The sequence below is a fragment of the Sturnira hondurensis genome, unplaced genomic scaffold (genome assembly GCF_014824575.4).
Source record: "Sturnira hondurensis isolate 20B ecotype Veracruz unplaced genomic scaffold, ASM1482457v3 Scaffold0019947, whole genome shotgun sequence".
Lineage (NCBI taxonomy): Eukaryota > Metazoa > Chordata > Mammalia > Chiroptera > Phyllostomidae > Sturnira > Sturnira hondurensis.
Genome location: NW_028092578.1, coordinates 65,661 through 92,901, shown reverse-complemented (window position 1 = coordinate 92,901; position 27,241 = coordinate 65,661). Strand labels below are relative to the sequence as shown.

General features: G+C 41.4%; 1 pseudogene; it reads left to right on the top strand.

The window, feature by feature from the left end:
* Positions 1 to 1,673: 1,673 nt before the first annotated feature.
* The window catches only part of LOC118974890 (eukaryotic peptide chain release factor subunit 1-like), a 40,136-nt pseudogene continuing 14,568 nt past the window's right edge, over positions 1,674 to 27,241 (top strand).

Below are 27,241 nucleotides of genomic sequence, written 5' to 3'. Positions count from 1 at the left end.
AGCAAGGCCTGGAGATGGCCTAGATGGAGCCTCCTCTGGTGTTACCTTTGAAGAGGCAGGATCCTCTTTCTAGAAATGTTTGTGTCCCCTCGTCCCCTCCACATAAAGGAAGGAGTGAAGGGAACTTGGAAAGTACCAGGTGAATGCCCATCTCCCACTTCTCCGTAAAGCCCTGTGAGTAGTCTTTTAGGAAGAATCCCTTGGAGTCCTCTGCTGTGCCTGAGCTGACACCCTGAATGAGCCTCAGGCCTGCCTTGAAACACACCATTCTCTACCTAGGGACTCACGCTGCCTTGTTTGGTGTACATATGTGGTCCCAGTGGACAGGGCATGGGGGTGGGGGATGGGGGATGGGGAGGTGGCTGGGGAGGCTGAGGTGATGGGGGATATGTTGGGTCTGCTCCATTTCAATGGCATTTTCTTGGTTGACTTCCACCACATTTAACAAGCCCACGCAACACACAGAGCAAGTGCAGAGAATTCACAACTTTATTGAAACTACAAAGAATGTGCCCTCCATTAGAGGGTCAGTGGCTTACTACTTTTATTTAATACACAAAACAGATATTTGGTGAACTGTTAGAAAATGGTAGCCATAAAAGTATCATTCACCGATAAAACACAAATATATACCAGACCCAGACCAGTGGGAATGGGCCACCAAGGAAAGGTGGGAAAAACAAGGGCGGCGGCGGAGGAGGTAAGAACAGAGGAGGAAAGGGTAGCATAGGTGGCTGCAGAAGCCCCAGCATTAGTGGAGGGGGCTCACCCTTCATTGTTCTGTAACTAATTGTTACTACCTTTGTTGTAGCATTCCTCTTTTCAGAGGCTGTTTGTTGAAGTATGGCTGCTCATGACTCACAGATTTTTGCAGGCTTGCAGAATAATTACAAAGGTAGTATGTCTCTAGGGATAAAAAAATATCTCCTATAGACCACCTCTGGCCTTCAGTCTGGTCATTCCAAACAAGCAGACATTGGTTTTCCTACTTGGCATGTGTAATCCACTAAACACAGGGAACTTTCTGTTCAGCTGGCTGTGCCCAATGTCAGCTCTTGCAAGTTTTCTCTCTGGCTGTAAACCTGTAGGACACTCAGCCACCCTTAGCCCTTCCTGACAAATACTGAGACCAGCATTATTGGTGTTTCACTTCTTATTCTCACTTTTGGACAATTTGTGAAAAGAGAGCAGAGATATATTAGAGAGCTGAGATGTAGTAGATTGTCCTCCTATTTTTCTTTACTTTGATTGGCTGTGAAACACTTAGGCCTGAGCAGGCACATAGTAGGAGTGAAGTACATGGTGGGTAGTAGTAGCTACTTTGTAAACATTTCTGCAACGTCTCTGGAGCTAGTATGAGCTGTGTCTCATACCTTCAAGAAATCGGTTTTCATGATCCAGTATAGCCCCTTCCCCCACTGAAAGATAGATGCTCCACCAAGTCAGGACCAAATTGCATCTTGGGGGTGGAAGTTATGCTCTCAAGCATGCGCCCTACGAGAGCCCTTCTTGCAAGTAGACAGTCCCTTTTGCAGTCCAACCCCCCACCGCATGCGCACCAACCCCCTACCGCATGCGCATGTCAGCACGCGCACCCCTCCCCCTGCACTGGGTGGTGAAGTGTTGTTACTAAACACTAGAAGAAGCTTGAAGGAGCTAGGTTGCGTGATAGTATGTCCAGCAGCCACCGCCTCATGGACAGCACTCAGAGCATGAAGCCCCAGGACCAGCCGAGCCAGGGTGCTGCTAGCTTCTTCAGCCTAGGAGTGGATGAGAATGGTGGAGAACTGCATGGTTCGTGCTGGTCAGGACGTGAAGTTTAGCCAAGTCTAACAAACTAATGTTTTCTGGGAGAGGGGAGTGGACCGGACACCCCTAGGATGCAGCCATTTTCCTTATCCTTCCCATGGCCTAGGCTATATAACACCCTGATCATTCTTCTTTGGTTTCTTCCTTTGCAGATGTGAAGCCTGTGGGGATCTCGCTGTTCGGAGATGGAGAAGAGGAAAAGGATATGCAGCTAGAACCTGAGCACCGAGCAGCATCAGCAGAAGGAAAAGTGATAGGAGCTGAAGAAAAAGCGAAAGAAGGCGGCAACGGTGGCCCGGGTGGCTCAGGTGCGGCCGACACCATTAAGGTTGAAAACCAGGAGGCCAGCGGCCATAGTGGCCGAAAACCAGGAGAGCGGGGACGGGAGGTCCAGCATCCACGGCCACGGAACAGGCAGCAGGTGGCCCAGCGTGCCATGTTCACCGAGGTACAGCTGCAAGAGTTGGAGTGCATTTTCCAATGCAACGCCCACCCTGACTTGGTGATGAGGTAAGCAGATTCCCGGGGTTTGGCACCCTTTCCAGCCAGCATGTGGCGATGGGCCACAGCGGCTTTTGGGACCCTTTCACAGGTCCTTCTTTCCCCCTGAACTAAAGGCAAACTGAGGACTGGAGGCTGTGAGGAGGAGTGGTGGCCGCTCTCCTGCACTTGAGGTGGGGAGGGAGAGGGGTGTTATGCCTTTTGGGACTCAAGGTAAAAAAGTCATGGTGTATTTAAATGAGTCAAACTGGGAATCAGGAAGGTACCTATTATTTTAAATAACTTTTTATTAGAACTAATTCCTAACTTAATTTTAAATGTTGACAAATCTGTTCACCATAGATCAATTGGGCTTTGGTTTTTATATTTTTAAGTGCTTCATTTGAAAATTATTTATCTTGAGTAGTGATTTTTCTGCATCTCCTTAAACGTGGCTCTTCAGGAGATAGCCTCTAAAGCATGACTCAAGGTACATACTATAGAATAGCAGGGGTGGTGGATGGTGATTAAAATTTTAAAAAATAAGCACAAAGAATGAAGGGCAGAGAGTTTGTGTTGTCCTTTACCATCTACTAGCAATGTATTCCAACCTGTGCATCACTCTTACATAGATAGATAGAAAAGCCAAGCCTTTTAAAGGTGTAATTTAATCCATAAAATGGGTGAGAGCAATGGTTGAAAGCTGGTGAAGATATTTCCTCAGAGAGTAAGTCATTTTGGAGTTGATAACACTAGCAGAAACAATAGTTAGAATTTCATGTGTTCTTTGGAACTGTGTCCCCATGAGACTTGTATTTTTAAAAATGCTTTGTCAATTTAATTTGACTGTAAATCTTGAAATAGTGTGAAGTTTTCCTACCAAAGCAATTGATACATAAAATAAATCAGTAACATTTCCCTGAACACAATTTAAATAAGAATGAAATAACATTCACATCTCTGGATACTAAACATTTGTGATTTTCCTCTCTCAGACAGGACATTGCGGCCCGAATGAATGTGCCTGAGGCCAGAGTGCAGGTCAGTAAACCTGAAAAAAGCCATTGGGCTGGGCAGCCATTCTCAAACCTGCTTGGGGACTTACACATCTTTGTCCAAGACAGTCTCAAGTTTGTGTTTTTATTGCCTTTTCCATCCAAGTTTGGTGTCTGAGTTATTAAGAAATAAACTCTAGCTTTTGGAAATTCCCTATTATCAGAGGGAACATGGTTTCCAATTGAAAAAGAATTTCTATAAGCTATAGCTATGTTTACTTATATGTGTATATTACATACACACACAGTTCAACTGCTAATACTGGTATACTTGAAATTAAACTTCCATGTGAGGTCACATTGTGTTTAAGTATCAAGTGGAAATTATTGATATTGATGAGCCAAGGAGTGCAATTATACAAAAATATGGGCATTTTTTAAAATTTTAATGACTGGAACAAAAAGATCTAAACCCACAGCTTCTGGAAGAATAGTTTGTTCTTGTTACTGTTGTACCTCTCTTCAAATTTGACTTGGCCTACTGTGGAGCCTTGGGTTTCAGAGCACTGCCTCTGAAAATGTCCTTGTCGAAAACAGTTTTGTCCAAGGGGATATTCACAGAGTACCTTGTGGGTATGATGTGACTGTAGTTTTAAACTTTCACAAAATACTTGACCTTTTTCCTCTTGGCAGTTTTCTTCTTCCCCATGGGAGTTGTCACATTGGGGCAATAGTGGTCAATTCCAGCCACCAGAGCATGGCTTGTAGGGGTGGTTGGAGGTGTCATCATCAGCATTCCTCACAATGACTGCTTTCCATCTGGAGTACTTCTAGCCAGGATCCAGGTTTTATAAACTTGCCCGTTTTGACTTTAGCCACTTGGGGCTAAAGCAAAAAGGGGGATACTAAAGTATTTTAAAAAGAAGCATAAGTTCATTGTAGAAGAGGTAAATTTATAAATATTTAGGGACTTGGGTAGGGAATAATTCACACATTAGAACACAACAGATGAGCAACTAAAATCTGTTTAGTTAAGGTGAGACAAATGTTGGGGGGGTCAGTCCCCAAGTCCAAGTACCTGTTTCTCTTGTGGTTCTTTTTAAGGGTTTGGTAAAACGGTGTAGAGTGACAGCCCTAAATGCTAATTTTGTGGAATACTCAGGTACGTCAGCCTGCAAACGCTGCTAACATACTTGGTTGTGCATTATGGTGGGGTGCAACAGAGAAGCACAACTTTGGACATGTGTCTAAAACAGGAAATAAGCTAAAACAATTGCAGAGTTCCACCAACTTAAGAAAGGTATTAAGTGCTAGACAAGATTAATATAGGGTCAACTGTGTGCCCTGGGGATGCCACACACAGTGAAATTTCAGAAACTACCAAATGCTTTAGTGAATACTGTGGGGGCCCGCCAGGCCATAATGGGACCAAGGACAGAGTTCTCCACTGTGAGAATGGTGGATGAACTTGGTTTCTGGTCCCTGGAGCCGGCGGGTACCTTGACACTTTCCTAACCTTTTAGTTCCCAGCCTTGAAAGACACAACAAGGCTCTGGCGCAGGTGTCATGTTCCCAGATGGTTATGAGAACTTCTTGCCCTTGGTAGCTTAAGGGAGTGCTCGAACTTTGAAAAAACAACATTGTTTCTAGTTCCCTGCAGTCTTGCTTTAGGCTTTAACAGTTTGTATATAAGACAGCTATTGCTTGAATAAATTCGCCATATGCCAGCAGAGCTATGGTCCTCTCCATTATTTTTTAAGTCTCTCGCCTCACCTCGTGATCACGTCTGCTGCAGCGGGCTGCGGCAGAATACTGTTGAGGAATTTCTAATCCCTAAGAGATCTTTTCTTCCCTCTTGTGAAGAGACGGGTTGTGCAGGACTTGGTGGTAGTGCAAGGTGGCTCTTAGTTCAGGCTGGATGCTCACCTGGGGTTATTTGAAATACTTTTCCATTTCCTCAGTCAGTGATGGCTGACGTATGAAGGTCAACGGATCAAGAGGTGATTCTCTGAGACCATACATAAATCTGCGTTGCATCAAAGAATAATTTGGGGTGAGATGGAGAAGAAACGTAAAGGAGGAAATATCAGATGGGCCTATTAGCTTTGCTGCCGACAGTGCGTGTGAGTGCACTGACAGAATCTGGCTGCAGACCTTCTGCTGGGGAGCTGCCTGCAAAGCAGCCCAACCAGGCAGGCCACTGAGTGCCAAGGGCAGGGATCACAGTCATGGCTGACCAGGGCTTGAGAGGACCGGGGCTCTGCTAACTTGTGGGGCTCTGCTAAGCTTGAACATTCCTGCATGGAAACTATTCGCATGATTCAGAAGGCCTCATAGATGGGCAACTGCTTTTTGGCAGCCTCATCACAACAATGTACCCGCTCCTGCATCATGTCTTGTGCAGAGTTTTTTGGTGAAACATTAAATCACCCAGGTGACCCAGTCCTGTACAGCTCAGATTTGGCACTTTGTGACTTCTGGCTTTTCCGAAAACAAAAATCACTTTGAAGGGGAAGCGATTTCAGACCATTGGTGAGAATCAGGAAAATATAATGGGGCAGCTGACTGGGGAAACCTGCATGAGGTCCCAAGGTGCCTATGTTGAAGGCACCAGTGAGGCGTCATTGTCCCATGTACCATGTTTCTTGTATCTTGTATGTTCTTCAATAAATGTCTCTATTTTTTATGAAGAGCACGCTTTTTGTAAGATTTTATTTATGTTTAGAGAGGAGGAAGAGAAAGAGAAAGAGAGGGAGGGAAGTATCAATGTGTGGTTGCCTTTCATGTGACCCCTACTGGGGACCTGGCCCACAACCCAGGCATGTGCTTTGACTGGGAATCGACCCAGTGACCCTTTGGTTTGCAGCCCACACTCATTCTACTGAGCTACACCAGCCAGGGAGATGTCTCAATTTTTCATATTACTTGGCTGGATACCTTCTGGACAGGCCATTTATATATACATAAATGATCACCACAGTAAGTCTAGTTACAGTCACCATCTAGTTCCAGAAGTTTTTCTCACGGTGAGAACTTTTAAAATTCTCTTACAAGATGGCCACATAGGTAAGTGTGGGACACACTGCCTCCCACCACCACATCATAACTACAACTACAACTACAGAACAACCATCACTCAGAACCACCTGAAATCTGGCTGGATGTAGTTCCTACAAGTATGGAATTAAAGAAGCCACATTGAGACCAGTGGGAGGGGTGGAAGCGCAGAATGGCCGGTCCCACGCCCACATGTGGCAGATACAAATTGGGAGGGATATCGGCTTCAGAGGACCGCCTGAGGAACTAAGTGTCCAGGTCCCACACCAGGTCGCCTAGGCCAGGGCTTCAAAGCCAGGAAGAAAAGTCTCCATAACTTCTGGGTATAAAAAAGAAAAAAAAACATGCCCAGGCTGGTGTGGCTCAGTGGATTGAGCACGGGCCTGGGAAGCAAAGGGTCGCTGGTTTGATTCCCAGTCAGGGCACATGCCTGGGTTGCGGGCCAGGTCCCTGATGGGGGACGCATGGGAGGCAGCCACACATTGATGTTTCTCTTCTACTCTTTCTCCTTCCCTTCCCCTCTCTCTAAAAGTAAATAAATAAAATATTTTTAAAAACCCAGTGGGGATTGAAGCTGAGGGAGACAGGGATGTTCTGGAGTCCCAGGGAGTTCCTCTTAAAGGGACCCTACATCAACTTACCTGGGCTCACTCCCTCTGAGCTCCAGCATTGGAGCAGCAGTTTGAAAGGCACCAGAGACATATGGGGAAGAACTGAATTGTTCTACATTGGGACGAGAGCTAGGAGGCAGCTTTCTCTCAGATAGAAGTGTCGACAGAGGTCATTGTTCCTTTGATGAGCCCTCCCCCCACAAAGCCTGTAGCCAGGCACCATATCTGAGACTCCATCCTGAACCTGTCTCACAATGTTTGCCCTACCCTGGTCATTCCCTGAGGTCCCATCTCATCCAGCTTTCAGACGCAGCCAAGCAGTTTCCAGTGGCTTTTCCACAAGAATGGCCTCTCTTGGCTCATGCTCCAGATTTTCCTGAAACCTCTCAAACAAGCAGCAGCCAACCTCAGCACACTCTGTACCTCTCTGGGGCTAAGTGGCCCCAGCCCCAGCACTGATAGCACTCAGCCTTGGTTTGCAGCTTGGCTTCACCTGGGCACCTCCAAGCCCAGCACAAGTAGCAGCCACCTGCAGATTGCCCTGTAACTCATACCAGGTTGCCTCAAGCTGAACATAGGTGGCCGTTGACCTTGGCTTGTACCTCCTGGGAGGCTCCAGAACCAGTGCATCTGGTGGACAGCTTCAGACCACGTTGAAGCACCACCACTCAACCACCTCCACAGATGACACAATCAAGGAAGGGGCATACTCAGCAGACACCAGAGCCCCACATAAGCTAAGTCCTGCTCTGTGGGTGGGCTCCTATACAGCCAATCCTCCACAGTGGTTGATGGGCACAGCCAGTCCTTGCAGATTATCAGCCTCAGGGTAAATCCCTCCCATTGACCTGCAAACAACAATCAAGGCTCAACTACAAGGGGAGGGTGTACTCAGCCTGCATGACAGATGCTACCTTGAGTGCTCAGCTTGGGTCATAGGGGAGGTTGTGCCATTGGACCCTGCAGGATACATGCTACATTAGGCCACTCTACCAAGCCTGGGAGACATAGCACTGCTATCTAATTCGGAGAAACAACCACAGAGAGGCTGCCAAAATGAGGACACAAGGAAACACGGCCAAAATGAAAGGACGGAACAAAATGCCAGAAAAAGGACTAAACAAAATGGAGGCGAGCAGTCTAGTAGATGTAGAGTTGTAAACACAGCTTATAGAATGCTCAATCAACTAAGTGAGATCCTCAACAGCATAAAAAAAGGACCAGTCAGAAATGACAGACACAATAACTGAAATGAAGAGTAATTTGCAGGGGTGTACAACCTGCGGCCCATAGGCTGCACGCATCCCAGGATGGCTATGAATACGCACCAACACAAAACGGTAAATTGACTTAAAACTTTATGACATTTCTTTGTGATGACGTGTTGCAATGTATTTAATGTGTGGCCCAAGACAACTCTTCTTCTTCCAGTGTGGCCCAGAGATGCCAAAAAGTCGGACAGCTCTGAATGTTACAGGAAATCAACAGTAGAGTAGATGAAGCTGAGAATCAAATCAGCAATTTGGGTTGTAAGGAAGCAAAAAACACCCAATTGGCACAACAGAAAAGAAAAAAAGACACCCCCCACCCAAATGAATATAGTGTAAGGATCTTTTAGAACAACCAACATTCACAGCAGGGGGTACCAGAAGAAGAGAGAGCGCAAGGAATTGAAAACCTATTTGAAAAAAGTGTGACAAGATGGGGACAGAGTAGCATGGAGGGAACCCAGCTCCCATACACGTGGTAGAAAATCCAGGCGGATCTACTGAGGAACAGCATAATCAACCAACAATTCCCCAGCATTTATGAAAATAAGAGACCAGAGAGTGTGACGTAGGGGCCAGAGAGCTGTAGGTCAGTGAGGACTCCACAAGGCAAGTGAGGACAAAGGCGGCTGCACCCCTGGCCTGATACTTGAGTGCAGACAATAAGAGGCAGCAGGCAATGGGAAGCAGCGGGGATCTTGGCTGGGGCTTGATGGTGTGGGTGCTGCCACCGTGGCCGGGAGGCAGAGGCCCTGGTCTGAGGCCAGTGCCGGGGTGCCTGCTGGGGAGGGAACTCTGGAAGCCCGGCACCCAGCAGGTCTACAACAGACTCTGTGGGAGCCATGAGCCTGCTACAGGGTCTGTGGGAGAGAACTGACTCCTTCCCTCCCCGTCTAGGCAAGGCTGGGCAATACCGGGCAGAGACCTGTCTGCTCAAGTTTACATAAAGGGTAACCAGGGCAGAGGGCCGTGTTCAACTGCAGACTCTGTGGTCACCAGCCCACCAGCCCGGGGGAATTGAGAAGGACACTGTTGTTGCCGGTCTTTTGGGGATTTGGCTGGGCTGAGAGGCAGGTTTTGTGGAGAACTCTTTATTGGAAAGTGAACTGAGGTGTTCTGGGACAGCAACTTGCCTCATGGCCCAACCAGCCCAGCAGCCATCCAGGGGAGGGGCGGGAGCTCTTGTGTCCCGCCACAGGACTGGGAAGGACAGTGCCAGATACCACGGGACCCAGGCAGCCTGCTGGGGGTGCGGGCGCCCACATCCCAATCCAGCAGCCTGCCTTGCGTGCGTGCGCAAGCGTGCGTGCCAGCATCCCGGCCCACAGAGAGGTCCTGCTGTAACCAGAAAAACTGGTTGGGACAGTTTGAAACCAACAAAGGAAGATTTTTTTTTAGCCACTTCTTTTCTAAGTAATCTTATATTTTTAAAATTTTATTGTTGCTCTATCTTTTAATACTTTGTCCCTCATTTCTCTTTTTGTCTGATTTTAGTCCTTCTTCCTTTCTTCCCAAACTTTACACTTATTCCTCCTTTCTCCTGACTTTTGTGTGTGTGTGTGTGTGTGTGTGTTGGACTGTTTGTTTGTTTGTTGCTTACTTTCCTTTTACCCACAAGAGACACAAATAATTGGGAACTGTGAAAGGACCATAGTGGGACCTAAAGAGGGGGCATCTCAACAATAGTGACACAGAGACAAATTTCACTTTGCTATAGCAGAGAAGCCTCAAGTTGTTGCATAGGTGTATTATTATTTTTTCATTATTCTCACTTCTTTTTTATTTTAATAATATCTCTGTATTCCTCCTCCTTCTGTACAGGTTTCTTACTCCTGGATGGTTACATCGTACTATTTGACAGGTTTCCCCTGTTCTTTCCTCCACAGTGTATTGCTAATTTTCTATACTTCACGCCACTTGCTTTCCTTTGGCATACTACCCAAGCTCTGTAACCCCCATTCAGACAGATCACATAGAGTCTGTCATGTGAATGTTGCTCTAATATTATTGTAAATAATAGCTGTTCTGTACAATGGTAAATACTTCAGAACAGATCTCTCGGACCTTAGACCATCTTACAGGTTCCTGAATTCTATTACTGTAGTGATTAACTCTATTTGCTCACATGCTACACCTAGTTACTAACCTGTACTCTCACCTTACCTCAAAATCTGACCACCCGCAACCACACTGCTTTCTAGATACAACTCACAAGCCTTCCCTTCCCAACAAGAGACGTATCTTCCGCCCATTCTTTCTTAAAAGTGGCAAGCTGGGTCGAAGAGCATGGTTAACTCTATACATAGCCTAAAGATTGTCTATTTCTTCTCTACCAACTGTGACTGTAAACAACATAAAATACTCTTCTGCAATCATAAACCATTTTGCCTCCCCCTCCAACTGATCACACATGCACACACAAAAAGGAGTAGGTGGAAGCAAAGAACACCAAGATACCTGCAGGAGACTGCACCACTGAATCTCACAGGTATTCTACCACAGAAGTTCACACCATAAACCCAGGGAATCAGAACAGATCAATTTAAGAAGCCGAGGCCAACAAGAAGAGTATCACAAACAATGGGTAGACAAAGAAACAATCCCCAAATGAAGGAAAAGGAGGAAGTCTCAAAAAGAATGTTAGATGAAATGGAGGAAAGTCAACTATCAGATATTGAGTTCAAAGCACTGGTTATCAGGAAATTCAAAGAGCTTACAACGAGCTACCAGAAACTACAGGGGAGCTACAATGAACTCACCGCAAACTATATCAAGATGAAAGAGGAAATAGAAACCATCAGCAAAGGCCAAGAGGAAATGAAGAAAACAATTTCTGAACTGAAGAACACATGAGAAGGTATGAAAAGCAGAATCGATGAGGCAGAAGACCGCATCAGTGAGTTAGAGGATAGAGTAGAAAGAAACTCCCAGACAGAGCAACTAAAGGAAAAGAGGCTCAGAAAAAGTGAGGAGGGATTAAGAGAAATGCAAGACAATATGAAACATAATAATATCCGTATACTAGGGATACTGGAAGGAGTAGAAGAAGAAGAACAAGGGATAGAAAACCTATTTGAAAGAGGAATAACAGAAAATTTTCCTAATTTGATCAGGGAAAAAGTCACACAAATCCAGGAATCACAGAAAGTCCCAATCAGGTGGAACCCAAAGAGGCCCACTGCAAGACACATCATCATTAAAATGGCAAAACTCCAAGACAAAGAGAGAATCTTAAAGGCAGCAAGGGAGGAAAAGGAAGTAATATACAAGGGAGCCCCAATAAGGCTGGCTACTGACTTCTCAATGGAAACTCCAAGCAAGAAGAGAATAGCAAGAAATATTCCAAGTAATGAGAACCAGAGGCCTGCAACCAAGGCTATTTTACCCAGCAAGGCTCTCAATCAAGATAGAAGGCCACATGAACAGCTTCCAAGACAAAAGAAGCCTAAAAGAATATACCTCCACCAAGCAGCTCTACAAGAATTACTAAAAGGGCTGATTTAAGGAAAGGAAGGAAAAGAGAGAGATAGAGAGGAACACAGGTACATAAATGGCAATGAATAAGTACCTTTCAATAATAACCTTAAACGTAAATGGATTAAACACACCAATTAAAGGACAAAGAATAGCTGAATGGATAAGAAAGCATGACCCACACATATGCTGCCTACCAGAGACCCACCTCAGGTCAAAAGACCATCACAGAGTAAACGTGAAAGGCTGGAAACAAATTTTCCAAGCAAATGGACAAGAAAAAAAAAAACCGGCGTAGCAATTCTCATATCAGACAAAATAGACTTCAAAAAAAAAGGTCATAAAGAGAGACCCAGAAGGTCACTTCATAATACTCAAGGGAAGAATCCACCAAGAAGATATTAACATCATAAATATATATGCACCCAACACAGGAGCACCCAAATATATAAGAAAATCCTAGAGGACCTCAAGAGAGATATTGACAGCAACACAATTATAGTAGGGGATTTTCACACCCCACTGTCACAAATGGACAGATCTTCCAAACAAAATATCAACAAAGATATTGCAGCATCAAACAAAACCCTAGATGAAATGGACCCAACTGATATATATAGAGCCCTCCATCCTAAAGAAGATAAATACACATTCTTTTCAAATGCACATGGGACATTTTCTAAGATAGACCACATGACAGGACACAAAACAAGTCTCAACAAATTCAGGAAAATAGAAGTCATACCAAGCATTTTCTCTGATCACAAGGGACTGAAATTGGAAACCAACCCCAAAGGAAAAAACCCAAAATGCCCACAATCAAGGATACTGAATGGTATGCTATTAAACAATGAATGGGTCAAGACTGAAATTAGGGAAGAAATCAAAAAATTCTGGAAACAAATGAAAATGAACTCAGAACAACCCAAAACTTATGGGACACAGTGAAGGCAGTCCTGAGAGGGAAGTTCATAGCAATACAGGCTTACCTAAAGAAGACAGAAACATTTCAAACCAACAACCTAACCTGACGCCTGCAAGAACTCGAGGAACAACAACAAAGACAGCCCAGCGCAAGTAGAAGGAAGGAAAAAGCTGAGATCAGAGCAGAATTAAATGACATAGAGACTAAAAGCACAATTCTAAGGATCAATGAATCCAGGAGTTGGTTTTTTGAAAAGATAAACAAAATAGACAAACCTTTAAGTAGGCTCATCAAGAAAAGAAGAGAGAGGACCCAAATAAACACAATCAGAAATGAAAGAGGAGAGATTACTACTGATACCACAGAAATAGAAGGGACTGTAAGAAATTACTATGCAGAACTGTATGCCAAGAAATTTGAAAACCTAGGTGAAATGGACAAATTTCTAGAAAAATATCATCTTCCAAAACTCAACGAAAAAGAAACAGAAAACCTGAACAGGCCAGTAACAGCAGATAAAATTGAAGCAGGAATCAAAAAACTCCCATCACACAAAAGCCCTGGACCAGATGGTTTCACAGGAGAATTCTACAAAGCTTTTAAGGACGAGCTAACTCCTATTCTTCACAGACTAGTCCAAAAAATCCAAAAGGAGGGAAAACTCCCAAACTCTTTTTTTGAAACCGGCATCATCCTAATTCCAAAGCCAGATAGGGACACAACAAAGAAAGAAAACTTCAGGCCAATATCGCTGATGAACACAGACACTAAAACCCTCAATAAAATATTGGCAAATCCCATCCAACAATACATCAAAGAGATCATACACCATGACCAAGTGGGATTCATCTCAGGGATGTAAGGATGGTTCGATATTCACAACTCAGTAAATGTAATACATCACATAAACAAAAGCAAAGACAAAAATCACATGGTCATATCAATAGATGCAGAAAAAGCTTTTGATAAGGTACAACACCCATTTATGATAAAGGTACTCAGCAAAGTGGGAATAGAGGGAGCATTCCTCAATATAATAAAGGGCATATATGAAAGACCTAAAGCCAACATCATACTCAATGGGTCCATGGGTCAACATCATACTCAATGGGAAAAACTAAAAGCTTTTCCACTAAGATCAGGAACAAGATAGGGTTGTCCACTTTGACCACTTCTACTCAATACAGCATTGGAAGTTTTAGCCACAGCAATCGGACAAGAAAATGACATAAAAGGCATCCAAATTGGAAAAGAGGAAACAAAACTGGCATTGTTCACAGATGAAATGATAGTGTACCTGGAAAATCCTATAGCCTCTGCCAAAAATCTGCTTGAACTAATAAATGAATTTGGCAAAACAGCGGGTTACAAAGTCAATATCCAGAAATCAAAGGCATTTTGGTATACCAACAATGAAATAGCAGAAGCAGAAAACAAGAAAAATCCCATTCGATATAGCAAAAACAAAAATAAAATATCTGGGAATAAACCTAACCAAGGAGGTCAAAGACCTGTATGCAGAAAACTACACAACACTGAAGAAAGAAATCAAGGAAGACACAAACAAATGGAAACATATACCGTGTTCATGAATTGGAAGAATTAACTTCATCCAAATGTCCATACTACCCAAAGCCATTTACAGATTCAATGCAATACCTATTAAAGGACCAATGGCATTATTTCACAGACATAGAACAGACACTTCAAAAATTTACATGGAACCATAAAAGACCCCGAATAGCAGCTGCAATTTTGAGAAAGAAGAACAAAGTAGGAGGGATCATAATACCTGATATCAAACTGTATTACAAGGCCACTGGAATCAAAACAGCCTGGTACTGGCATAAAAATACACACATAGACCAATGGAATAGAACAGAGAGCCCAGAAATAAACCCAACTCTCTACAGTCAATTAATATTTGACAGAGGGGGCAGGAACATAAAATGGAGAAAATATAGCCTCTTCAAAAAATGGTGTTGGGAGAACTGGACAGCTACATGCAAAAAAATGAAACTCGAGCACCAACTTACACCATACACCAAAATAAATTCAAGATGGATAAAAGACTTAAATATAAGCCGTGAAACCATTAAAGCCCTAGAGGAGAGCATTGGCAGGAAAATCTCAGATATTCCACGCAGCAATATGTTTACTGATACGTCCCCTAGAGCAAGGGACATAAAGGAAAGAATAAACAAATGGGATCTCATCAAAATAAAAAGCTTCTGCATGGCTAAAGAAAACAGTATCAAGATAAAAAGAGGACCAACAGTTTGGGAAAACATATTTGCCAATGATACCTCAGTCAAAGGTTTAATCTCCAAAATATACAAAGAACTCACACGACTCCACACAAAGAAGACAAGCAACCCAATTTAAAAATGGGCAAAGGATTTGAACAGACACTTCTCCAAGGAGGACATACAGAGGATCCAGAGACACATGAAAAGATGCTCAATATCGCTAGCTATCAGAGAGATGCAAATTAAAACCACAATGAGATACCAGCTTACACTGGTCAGAATGGCCATCATAAACAAAGCAACAAGCAACAAATGTTGGAGAGGTTGTGGGGAAAAGGGGACCCTAGTTCACCCTTGGTGGGATTGCAGACTGGTACAACCACTATGGAAAACAGTATGGAATTTTCTAAGAAAACTAAAAATGAACGTGCCTTTTGACCCAGGAATTCCACTCTTAGGAGTATATCCTAAGAACACTGAAACACCAACCCTAAAGAACCTATGCACCCCGATGTTCACAGCAGCACAATTTACAATAGCCAAGAGTTGGAAGCCACCTAGATGCCCATCGGTAAATGATTGGATCAAAAAGCTATGGTACATTAACACAATGGAATTCTATGCAGCAGAAAGAAAGAAGGAGCTCCTACCCTTTGCAACATCATGGATGGAACCGGAAAGCATTATGCTGAGTGAAATAAGCCAGGCGGTGAAAGACAAATACCATATCATCTCACCTTTAACGGGAATCTAAACAACAGAACAAAGAAACAAGCAAAATATGACCAAAGACACTGAAATAGAAAACAGGCTGACAGGGTCCAGAGGGGAGAGTGGAGAGAATCACAGGGGAAAAGGGGAAGGACTCACATGAACAAGTATAAAGGACACATGGACAATAACTAAGGTGGGGGGTGGAAATGGGAGGGAGGTGGGGAGCACTGGGGGGGGGCAGGGCTGGGAATATAAGACAGAAAATTGTACTTGAACAAGAATTAAATAAAAAATTTAAAAAGGAAACACTTCTCAAAAAAAAAACAACTGTGACAAAACACTTGCCTAATACGGTAAAGGAAATAGACATCCTAACATGGGGAAGGAAATAGACATACAAGTGCAGGAGACACACAGAGTCTCAAACAAGATGAACCCAAAGAGACCCACACCAAGACACATCATAATTACAATGCCAAAGGTTAAAGACAAGGAGAGAATCTTAAAAGCAGCAAGAGAAAATCAGTTAGTTACCTACAAGAGAGCTCCCGTAAGACTATGAGCTGATTTCTCAACAGAAACTTTGCAGCCAGAAGGGATTGGCAAGAATCCAGAGTGATGAAAAGCAAGGACCTACAACCAAGATTGCTCAGTACAGTTATCATTTAGAACCAAAGGACAAATAAAGAGCTTCCCTAACAAGAAGAAACTAAAGGAGTTCATCACCATCAGACCAGTATTATATGAAGAGTTATAGGATCTTCTTTAAGAAGGAAAAAAATAAAAAGTATGAACAACAAAATGTCAATAAATACATACCTATCAAGTGAATCCGGAAAACAAAAGAAACAAACAAGGAGAACAGACACCAGCTCATAGATCCTGAGAACATTTTGATCATTGCCAGATGAGAGAGGGTTTGGGGAGATGGGTGAAAAAGGTGGAGGGATTAAGAAGTACAAATTGGTTGTTACAGAAGAGTCATGGGGATGTAAAGTACAACATAGTGAATATAGTCAACAATATTCTAATAACTATGCCTGGTGTCAGATGGGTGAAAGATTTATCAGGACAATCACTTAGCAGGTTACATAATATCTAACACTGCCAGTGCACCTGAAATTAATGATGTGTGTCAACTTCAATTGAAAAGTTTTTTCATGATTTAGAATTTTTTTAAATGAAGGTAAAAAATAAAAGTTCTTCTCTTAGCAACTTTCAAATATTCAGTACAGTATAATTAACTATAGTCACCACGCTGTACATTACATCCCTGTGACATTTATTTTGTAACTGAACATTTGTAGGTTTTGACTTTATTCACCCATTTCTCCCAGAAGCTACCCATTCTGGCAACCACAAATCTGTTTCCATATATATCAGCTCAGTTATTTTTTGTTTGTTTAGATTCCACGCATGGGATCATACAGCATTTGTCTTTCTCTGACTTACTTCACTTAATATAATGCCCTCAAGGTCCATCCATGTTGTCATGTCACAAATGTCAAGAGTTCATTCCTTTTTATGGCTGCATAACATTCCATCATATATATATATGTGTGTGTGTTTGTGTGTGTGTTACACACCATACATATACCATATATATGATATAACTATTTTTTTCTTTATCCATTCATCCACGGATGTACACTTAGGTTATTTCCATACCTTGACTATTGCAAATAATGCTGCAGTAAACATAGGGATGCCACTTGCTAACCTTGTTCTAAAATGCCCAGCTCCACTCCCCTGCCTTAGGAATTGGTGATAGAATTGGGATCTCCTCGTTGAGGAGTAAAGGTGGCAGGGACCTAGAGTGCTTCTCCACCCCAGGCAACATCGCCTTCCATCTGGAATCCTGATGCGGTAGCTAGATCAGTATTGACTGACTTTACCCCGAATCCAGGATGGTTGGCAGGTGGGGGAAGGTTGACACATGCAGAATTGGCAATGGTCTGCATCCTTCCCTCCAAACTACTGGCTGGGCAGAAATTGAGTTTTCATAAATTTGAACCTGGTTTGGCCAAACTTTCCTTAGCATTAAAGACTAAAATATCACCCTGGTCAGTGTGGCTCAGTTGGTCAGAGACTCGTCTCATACACCAAAAGGTTGTGGATTCAATTACTGGTCAGGGCACATATCTAGGTTGTGGGTTCAATCCCCAGTCAGGGCACATACAGGAGGCAACTAATCAACGATTCTCTCTTTTTCCCTTCCTCTCTCTAAGAGCCATGAAAAATGTCCTCGAGTGAGGATGAAATAAGGAAGTAAATAAATAAATAAGTGCTAAATAAAATATTAAGGCGGTGTCCAGAGCTTCGGCAACTCTCGTTTTCTAGCAAGACAAGTGATAAACCCACTTGGCTCCATTGCTGGACCACTGTTTTAGCTCCCGATAAGTGTCCTAGGATGAATATTTCCTCATAGTCATCCTTGAAGGAAACATGTCTAAAAATTCAATGGGCTCCTCTTGATTAGTTACTTCAGGATGAAGATGGGCTTTTGAAATAGGGGGCTGGTTCCCTCAGTACGACTTTGAAAGGGGTTGCATTTTTACCATGCTCAGCTAGCTCCCTGCCCTTCCCCAGGGTGATACGACCTCTACTGAGGAGTGAGCAGAGCAGCTGGACAGCTGTCAGGATACTACCAGGCAAAGCACTAGCAGCAAAGACGCAGCACAATTCACTAGCTGCTCTTGCATTCGAGGCCTGGAAAGTAGTTAAAGAATATTAAAGGTGGGAGGATAGAAACAAACCAATAAGCCTAGTCCAGAGCTTGGCACATTGTTCACGCTCACTAAGGGGGAGCTGACGTTGGGGGGAATGGTATTGACTTTCCTAAATATTTTATTCTACTTTATTTATTTTTAAAGATATTTTAGCAATTAAGGAATAGCTTTTCCCATTATGATTTAAAATCTCACTCTGAAGCAGGGGATCGAGCAAAAAAGAAAAAGGACTCGTGGACATGGACAACAGTGTAGTGATTGCCGGGGGAGGAAGAGGGGAGTGGGGGAAGGGGGAAGAAGGTATAAGGGGGATAAATGGTAATGAAAAAATACAGTAGAGATAAAATTTAGCCCTGGCTGGTGTGGCTCAGTAGACTGAACACCGGTCTGCAACCTGAAAGGTCACCAGTTCGATTTCCAGTCAGTGCACATGCCTGGGTTGCAGGCCAAGTCCCCAGGAGGGGGTGTGGGAGAAGCAACCGATTGATGTATTTCTCTCGCACACTGATATTTCTGGCTTTCTCCCTCACTTCTCCTCTCTCTAAAGGTAACTAAATAAAAAAAACTCAGACTTTCAAAACAAAAACAGAAAAAAGAAAATTTAAAAATGCTCAATAACATACAGATTTTTTTTGCATGTTGTGTTTTTCTGTTATGGCCCTAACTGGTCAATATACTAAACCAACCCTTTTTTCCTCCAACTGAAAATTGGGTTAAAGAATAGAAGGGCCATGTGTTGGAGGCATCAGAGGGCTTTAATTCTCAAGTGTGTCCCCTATTGCCATGGGTCACTCCGTTGTTAGAATCTTGGATGGATCTGACAAAGACATTTTTGTTCTGGAGCCCACTGGAGTTGGATCCTCTGGCGCCGTTGCAGCCCAGAACCCCGACGTCGCCCATGCCGTGCTTGCCTCCTCCACCTGTGCTTTCCTCTGGCTTGGCTTTGACTTCCTATGAGTCCCTATCTTCAGCATTCATTTTGTATTCCCTGTCTTCCAAGCTATGTGCATTCTATGACAGTTTCTAAAGTGTTTTTCTGCCAGATTCCAATTATTTATTAATTTTTTTATTTAATTCTTGCTCAAGTACAGTTTTATTTTCAAAGCATATCTTCAAGAGAAGTTTAGCAACTGTCCATCAAATGAATTGAAGAAATGAAGAAAGTCAGTGCATTGTGTTTTTAAGGCAAGTTTATGTATTTTCTGAATATAAATATTGTATATTCAGTATTTTCAGAATACGTAAAATACAAGTTTATGTATTCACATCAGATAAAGATGTGGATTCTCTGTGTTCCTGATTTTGTGTGCCAAGTGGGATTAGTAGTGTATAAATTCCTAAACCCACAAAATCGTAAACTAAATAAAATGACTGTTTAAACCTCCAAATTTTGGTGTGGTTTTACAGCAACAGAATGCTAAGCAGAGACCAAGTGTTAAAAGGTAGAAATAATGAGTTTATATCTATAAAATATAAGCACTAATTAGTAACAGAAAAAATAAGAAGACTCCCTCTTTTCAAAAGCAGTCTTTGTCCAAACTACAGTATCGTATCCAGAGTTGTAATAGTTGACAAAGAATTATTCAGTTCAAGTATGGAAATAATAAAATTCCACATTAAAAGTAATAGGAAAAGATTTCTTTCTGGTGGAAAAGCCACTCACAGGCAACTGTGTAGTTTTCTTCCCCTTCCAAACTGATCATAACGTACAGGAAACAGCCAGGCACCCAAGAACCCAGCACAATTCTGGTGAGCAGGACTAGGCCAGTCTGGTAAGGAAGGCCATGCTTCTTTTCTTCCACCAGTCTAAGTAAAGTGAACAGATCAGCTGTACCATTTGTACCCATCACAGAGAGAAATCATGCCTGAGGCATTCCCTTGGAAGGGCTTTAACATAAAGCTGACCTGGAGTCCTAGATTAGACAGCAAGCCCCAGAGAAAGTTGACTCCAAGAAAAGGTTCAGCAGGAACTTGGAAAAAATCTTCTGTCTGTGCCTCAGAGAATTACAGGGTTACACTGACTGAATTTGATAGTGATTAAGATTTAATATGTTGCCTAACAATATCCAAGTGTTTCTTAAATGTACTCTAAAGTGTGCCTCATTAGTAGACAACATGCATGTGAGTAAGGCAACAGTGTTGGAGCCAAGTGCCCTACATTTAAATTCTAGATCTGTAATACAGTTTGATATCATGTATTGAAAGACAAATACCATATGATCTCACCTTTAACAGGAAGCTAAAGAACAAAACAAACAAGCAAGCAAAATATAACCAAAGACACTGAAATAGAGAACAGGGGGACAGTGACCAGAGGGGAGAGGGGAGGGAATTTCAGGGGGAAAAGGGGAAGGATTTGCAGGAACAAGTATAAAGGACACATGGACAAAAACAAAGAGGGGTGGAAATGGGAGGGAGGTAGGGAGCACTGGGGGGGTGGGCTGGGATGGGAATAAAAGACAGAAAACTTTACTTGAACAAAAATTAAATTAAAGAAGTTTATTTTAAAAGCATAAATAAATAAATAAATAAATTCTAGATCTGTCACTTGCTAACTCAGTACTTTAGGCACATGGAGAAGATGCACCATAATTGTGAAATACACATGCAGTTTCAAAACCTTAGTGCAAAAAAGTAAGATATTTTATTTGCATTTGTATATCATTTACACGCTAACAGAATGTTTTAGATATATTATGTTAAACAAAATATACCCTATTTTTAAACGAATTTTCCCCTATCACATAACTTTTCTGACCCAGTTCAGCTCTTAGACCTCGCTCAGTGAACAAATGTTTTCAATACCTGATTGCATGGCGTCGTTTTCCCATTCAACATTATTTCACAAATGCTTTCAAACATTTTACCACAGTTTTCATCTTAATATCTACATTTATGTCTTATAATTTGTATAAGGTTGTTTTCCTGCTACAAAATGAGAGATCAGCAGATATCATTTGAATGAATGAACATATTTGTACATATAGCTTTTTTTCTTTTAAATTTTTAGGAAAATATTCCAGGCCTGAAATATGTAAGTGAAGAAGTAAAACTTCTTCATTTTGTTACATATTGATGTGAGGGGCAGTGCCTGGTTTTGGTTAAGAACATGGGCATTTTGATTCCCACAAAGCTGTATTCAGCTGGCTCTGTCCATACTAGCTGTGTGATGGTGGACTATGTACCTGTCTTTTTCTGAGCCACAGTCATCTGATATATGAAATGGGAGAAAAAATAGTTCTCTTGCATAGAAATGTTATGAGGAAGGTGGGCACAGTAAATGTTGACTATTATTATGGCCACGTACAACTAATAGATTTTCTCACAGCCTCACAAATATTATGTTTTATTATTTAAAATTTATTTTTGTTTGTTAAATAGGTTTAAAGTAGCATTTGTTGGATTTGTACTTGCTTGTTACATAATGAGGTTTACAACTTTTTTGAGTGCTGTCTTCTCTGTGATTTTTGTCCTACAATGTTTATCCTCTTCCCCTTTGGATACTGGGACATTTGGTGATATTCTGCCACAGTTTAATAATTTCTAAAACAATTTTAAATAGCTAGGACTTAGCTATCATTCATTGCAAACATTTCCCCTATTCTCTTGTTTCCTCTTTTTCTTTTTTCTTTCTTTTTTAAAAAAGATTTTATTTATTTATCTTTAGAGGGGAAGGGAAGGATAGAAGGAGAGAAACATCAATGTATGGTTGCCTCTCTTGAGTCCCTTGCTGGGAACTGGCCTGCAACCCAGGCATGTGCCCTGACTGGGAATCAAACCGTGATCTTTTGGTTTGCAGGCCCACACTCAATCCACTGAGCTACACCCACTGGGTTTCCTCTTTTTCTTAATTCTGTGGTCCTGTTTTCTTTCTGATTTGGTTATTGCTTCATAATCTTTAAAATGTCCCTCTTTCATACTTGGCATTCCACTTTATCAAATAATTGTGTTGTAAAGATTTGTTGACTTCAGAAGGACTCACATGGACAAGTATAAAGGACACATGGACAATAACTAAGGTGGGGGGCGGAAATGGGAGGGAGGTGGGGAGCACTGGGGGGTCAGGGATGGGAATACAAGACAGAAAACTGTACTTGAACAAGAATTAAATAAAAAAAGAGAAAAAGGAAAAAAAGATTTGTTGACTTCATACTTTGATTTGATTTTACCTGATTTTAACTCCTTAACGCAGCTGAGATGTATAATACTTCATGGTTGGAAAAGGTAGAAAGGTGAGGATAGGACCAACAGCTACTACATACTGTTGCTGTGAGGAGTAAAAGACTTGATGCTCATAGTGTCTAACACCAGGCCTGGAGGTACAGTACCATGAGGAGAAAAGAGCTATTTAGAATTGTTGCCTAGGCATCTTAACAGTATGACAACCCTGCTCACACCCAAAGTTTTGTCATATAATTAAGAACCTGAGCTTAGGATTCCCACCAAAAGTTCCTGCCTTGCTTTTCCCAGGGCACCTTTAAAAATAACTATTTAGAGAGTTGAAGCCAAGGAAAATGAGTGACGGTGTCCCAACTGCCTTATGAGTAATAGGTTCTTGTTACTTTGCTCTCTCCCGGGCTGGTGACCTGGGACAGAGGAATGCCCTTATCTCAGCTCATTCTTACCTTACTTCTGGGACCAGTAAGTAAGAAGTCATGTGACTTTACTGCCTTTGTGTGAGTGTATTGAAACTGCACCATCTTTCAAAATAACTGTGAAGTTTTTACTTCCCCAAAATGTGAGCTCCCTGCTGACCCCTTGTGGGTGGCCTGTGCCTCCTCATTCAGCAGGTCATCTGCATAGTCTGAATTTAATTCATCAACTAAACCCCCCACCCCACCACACAAGTAATAACCAATGCTGTTAGTGTAATTATTACTATCAGTATTTAAAATGGAGTATCTGTAAAAAAAAAAACACTGATGTGTTTATCATGTGCCAATTCTATGAGTAATATAAAATCGTGGAAAATGTAAAAGTGAATTGATTGCAAATGACAACTCTAAATGCATATGCACCACTACACATGCAAATATGAACAGGCATAGACACAAATACACATATAAAATAATGCATTTACTCCTTTATGACACTGGAAATGATGTGAAGGAACAAGATAGCCACATTTCAAAATTTAGTTTTACAGAATTAAATATTTCAGGAAAATAGCCCTGGCTGGCGTGGCTCAGTGAATTGAGTGCTGGCCTGCAAACCAAAGAGTCACCAGTTCAATTCCCAGTCAGGGCACATGCCTGGGTTGCAGGCTGGGCCCCCAGTTGGGGGCATGCAAGAAGTAACCACATATCTATGTTTCTCTCCCTTTCTTTCTCTCTCCCTTCCCTTCTCTCTAAAAATAAATAAATAAAATCTTTAAGAAATTTTTCAAAAAAAATGAAGGTAGTATAAGTAGCCTCTGGAACAACTTCAAGTGGGCCAACATTCATGTCGCAGAAGATCCAAAAGGAGAAGAAAAAGAGCAAGAAATTGGAAATCTATTTGAAAAAGTAACAAAAGAAAACTTCCCTAATTTGGTGAAGGAAATAGAGATGCAAGTCCATGAAGCACAGAAAGTCCCCATCAAATTGGACCTGAAGAGGGCCAAACCAAGACACAAATGCCAAGGTTTAAAGCTAAAGAGAGTCTCTTAAAAGCAGCAAGAGAAAAGCAGAGAGTTACCTGCAAAGGAGTCCCCATCAGACTGTCAGCTGATTTCTCAAGAGAATCCTTACAGATAAGAAGGGGCTGACAAGAAGTATTCCAAGTGATGAAAAGCCAGGACCTACAACATAGATTATTACTCTATCCAGCAAAACTATCATTTAGAATGGAAGGGCAAATAAAGTGCTTCGCAGACAAGGTAAAGCTAAAGGAGTTCATCATCACCAAGCCATTATTACATGAAAGGTTAAAGGGACTTATTTAAGAAAAAGAAGAAGATAAAAACAATGAACAGTAAAACGACAACAAATTCTCAAGTATCAACAACTGAATCTAAAATATAAAAACAAAAACAAACTAAGCAAACAACCAGAACAGAAACAGAATCACAGTTATAGGGATCATTTAGAGGGTTATCGGCTGGGAGGTGGCAGAAAAGGAGAAATGGTGCAGGAATCAAGAAGCATAATTGGTAGGAACAAAATAGACAGGGGGAGGTTGAGAATAGTATAGGAAATAGAGAAGCCAAAGAACTTATATGTATGACCCATGAACATGAACTAAGGAGGGGGGTTGCTGGAGAGAAAGGGAGTACTGGGTGGAGAGGGGCAAAGGGAAAGAATTGGGACAACTGTAACAGCATAATCAATAAATTATACTAAAAAATACATTCTCTCCAAACTGTAGGTTGTCTTCCATCCTCTTTAAAGGATTTTCACAAAGCAGATGGCTTTTAATTTTTGTGAAATTCAAGTTATCAATTTTTTCTTTTATGGATCACATTTTTATCTCATTTTATAGGCTTATGTTTCAAATATTTTCTCTTGTGTTTTTTCTAAAGCTTTAGAATTTAAAATTTTACATTTAAGCCATGATTCATTTTGAGTTGATTGTCCTACAAGATGTGAGTTTTAGTTCAAAGTTCAGATTTTTACCTGTGGATGTCCAGTTGCTCCAATATCATATGTTTAAAAGTCTATCTTTCCTCCATTGAATTGCTTTAGCAGCTTTGACAAAAATCAGTTAAGCGTATTTGTGCTGGTCTATGTCTGTCCTCATTATTCTTTTCTATAGATCTTTGTTTCTATCCTTCTGTCAGTACTACACTTTTTAACTTGCAATAGGTATATAACAGAACTTAATATCTGGTAAATGATTCTTCATCATTCTTTTTAAAAACTGTTCTAGCTCTTCTGAGTCAATTTCTTTTTCATATAAATATTAGAATATGCTTGAGCATATCTGCTACAAACATTGCTGGAATTTTATAGGAATTACATTAAATGTACAGATCAATTTAGGAGAATTTTGGGGTTTTTTTACTTTCATTATTTAATCATTCATTCATTCATTGACTACTGTGGACACTGTGAATCTGGATTTTCTATTAGTTTACTCTAAACCATGTTGAATTTTGTCCTAGCAAGTAGTTAAATTATTGACAGATTCTATCCTCTTTAAGGACAGGTCTATTTAGTTTTACCTTTCATCTTAGGGAGAATCTCTTAGTTCAGAATACACCTTTTACTCCTAAAGTGTGACCTTTTCATGGGTTCAGTGGTAACCCCGATGTCTTGTCTAGTCTATCTGGGTTGAATTCGATTCCTATTTCTGTCTCCACTGTGGTGGGCACAGTTGAAATTCTGGCTCAGATCTTCCAGCCTTCCAGTTGTTGCTTTGCCTCTGTTCCCCTTAGATTTTAACACCACACATGTACTCTCAATTCAAGAGTCTGTCAAGAATTTGAGGAAAGTTTATATGCAGATTTGAGAACTTCCCTCCTCCCACTCCTTGTGGAACCATCTTTTCCTGGTTTCTTCCCTACATTTACAGTCAATTCAACAATCCTGTATGCTGTTCTCTGACACCAAAGGCCATTAAGACTGCAGCTTTCTACTGGCCCATGCCATGCAGACTGGGGCTTATTTCAGTAGAACAAACCTTCTAGATGTGGTTGTAACCTATATTTCTCTTCTTCCAGTGGCATGATGCATGCCCTCCACTTTCTACCTCCTTAAGATTACTCTCTAATGTCTGCAAATAGTTTTCTTTATTTTTGCCAGAATTTATCATTGTTATGGGCAAAAGGGTTAGTTTGACATAACAAAGTCCTTTGTTCTTTTTTACTCATTGTTAATTTTAAAGCATTGGGTTTTTTTTAAAATGTCCTCCAGGAGGTATATTTTTGTATGTTTAGTCGGGAAAAAAAAGGCAAAACACTTTCTAATCACAGCTATACTGCTGAAAAGACAAATTATACCTCCAGTGGAAAATCCTCTTATATTTTCCTTCCAGATTGATCAGACCACATTTAAAGAAGAAAGGGCCAAGTGCTTTATGCTTTGATGGCTTAACTTGACAAATGTGAGCTTTCCCTATAATAGTCAAACTCTTGCTGGGGGTTTGCTGTTGGTCTAAGAATAACAGCAGTATTTGTAGTACTTTTCTATTTCCAGTAATTAATCCAGAGTAACTAGATGATTTACTTAAAGTGATGAAAAGCAAGGACCTACAGTCTAAATTATTCTAGACTGTAATGCTATCTAGCAATGCTACATTTAGAATAGAAGGCCAGATAAAGTGCTTTCCAGACAAGGTAAAACTAAAGGAGTTCATAATCACCAGCCATTATTACATGAAATGTTAAAAGGACTTATTTAAGAAAAAGAAGCTAAAAACTGCAAACATTAAAATGGCAATAAATTCACAACTATCAACAATTGAATCTAAATAACAAACTAAGCAAACAAGAAGAACAGAGACAGAATCATAGGTATGCAGATCACATGGAAGGTTATCAGTTGGGAAGAGGAAAGGGGAAACTGGGGGAAAGGTATAGGGATTACAAAGTACAAATTGGTAGGTACTGAATAGACAGGGATTGTTAAGAACAGTATAGAAAATGGAGTAGCCAAAGAACTTGTATGTGTGTCCCATGGACATGAACTAAGGTGGGGGGTATTGCTGGAAGGACTTAGGGGTACTGAATGAAGGGGGGAAATGGGAGAAAAATTGGGACAACTGTGATAACATAATCAATAAAGTATTTTTAATAAATAAATAAATAAATAAATAAAACCAATTATTTTCTTTTTAAAAACTCATGTGATTAGTTTGGGCCCACTCAGTTAATCCAGGATAATCAGCCTATTTCAAGGTCTGTGATCTTAATTATACCTGTGAAGCCCTATTTGGCACATAATGTAACATATTCCCAGGATGCAGGGATTAGGATGTGGACATCTCTGGTGTCCATCTACCATGTGACAATC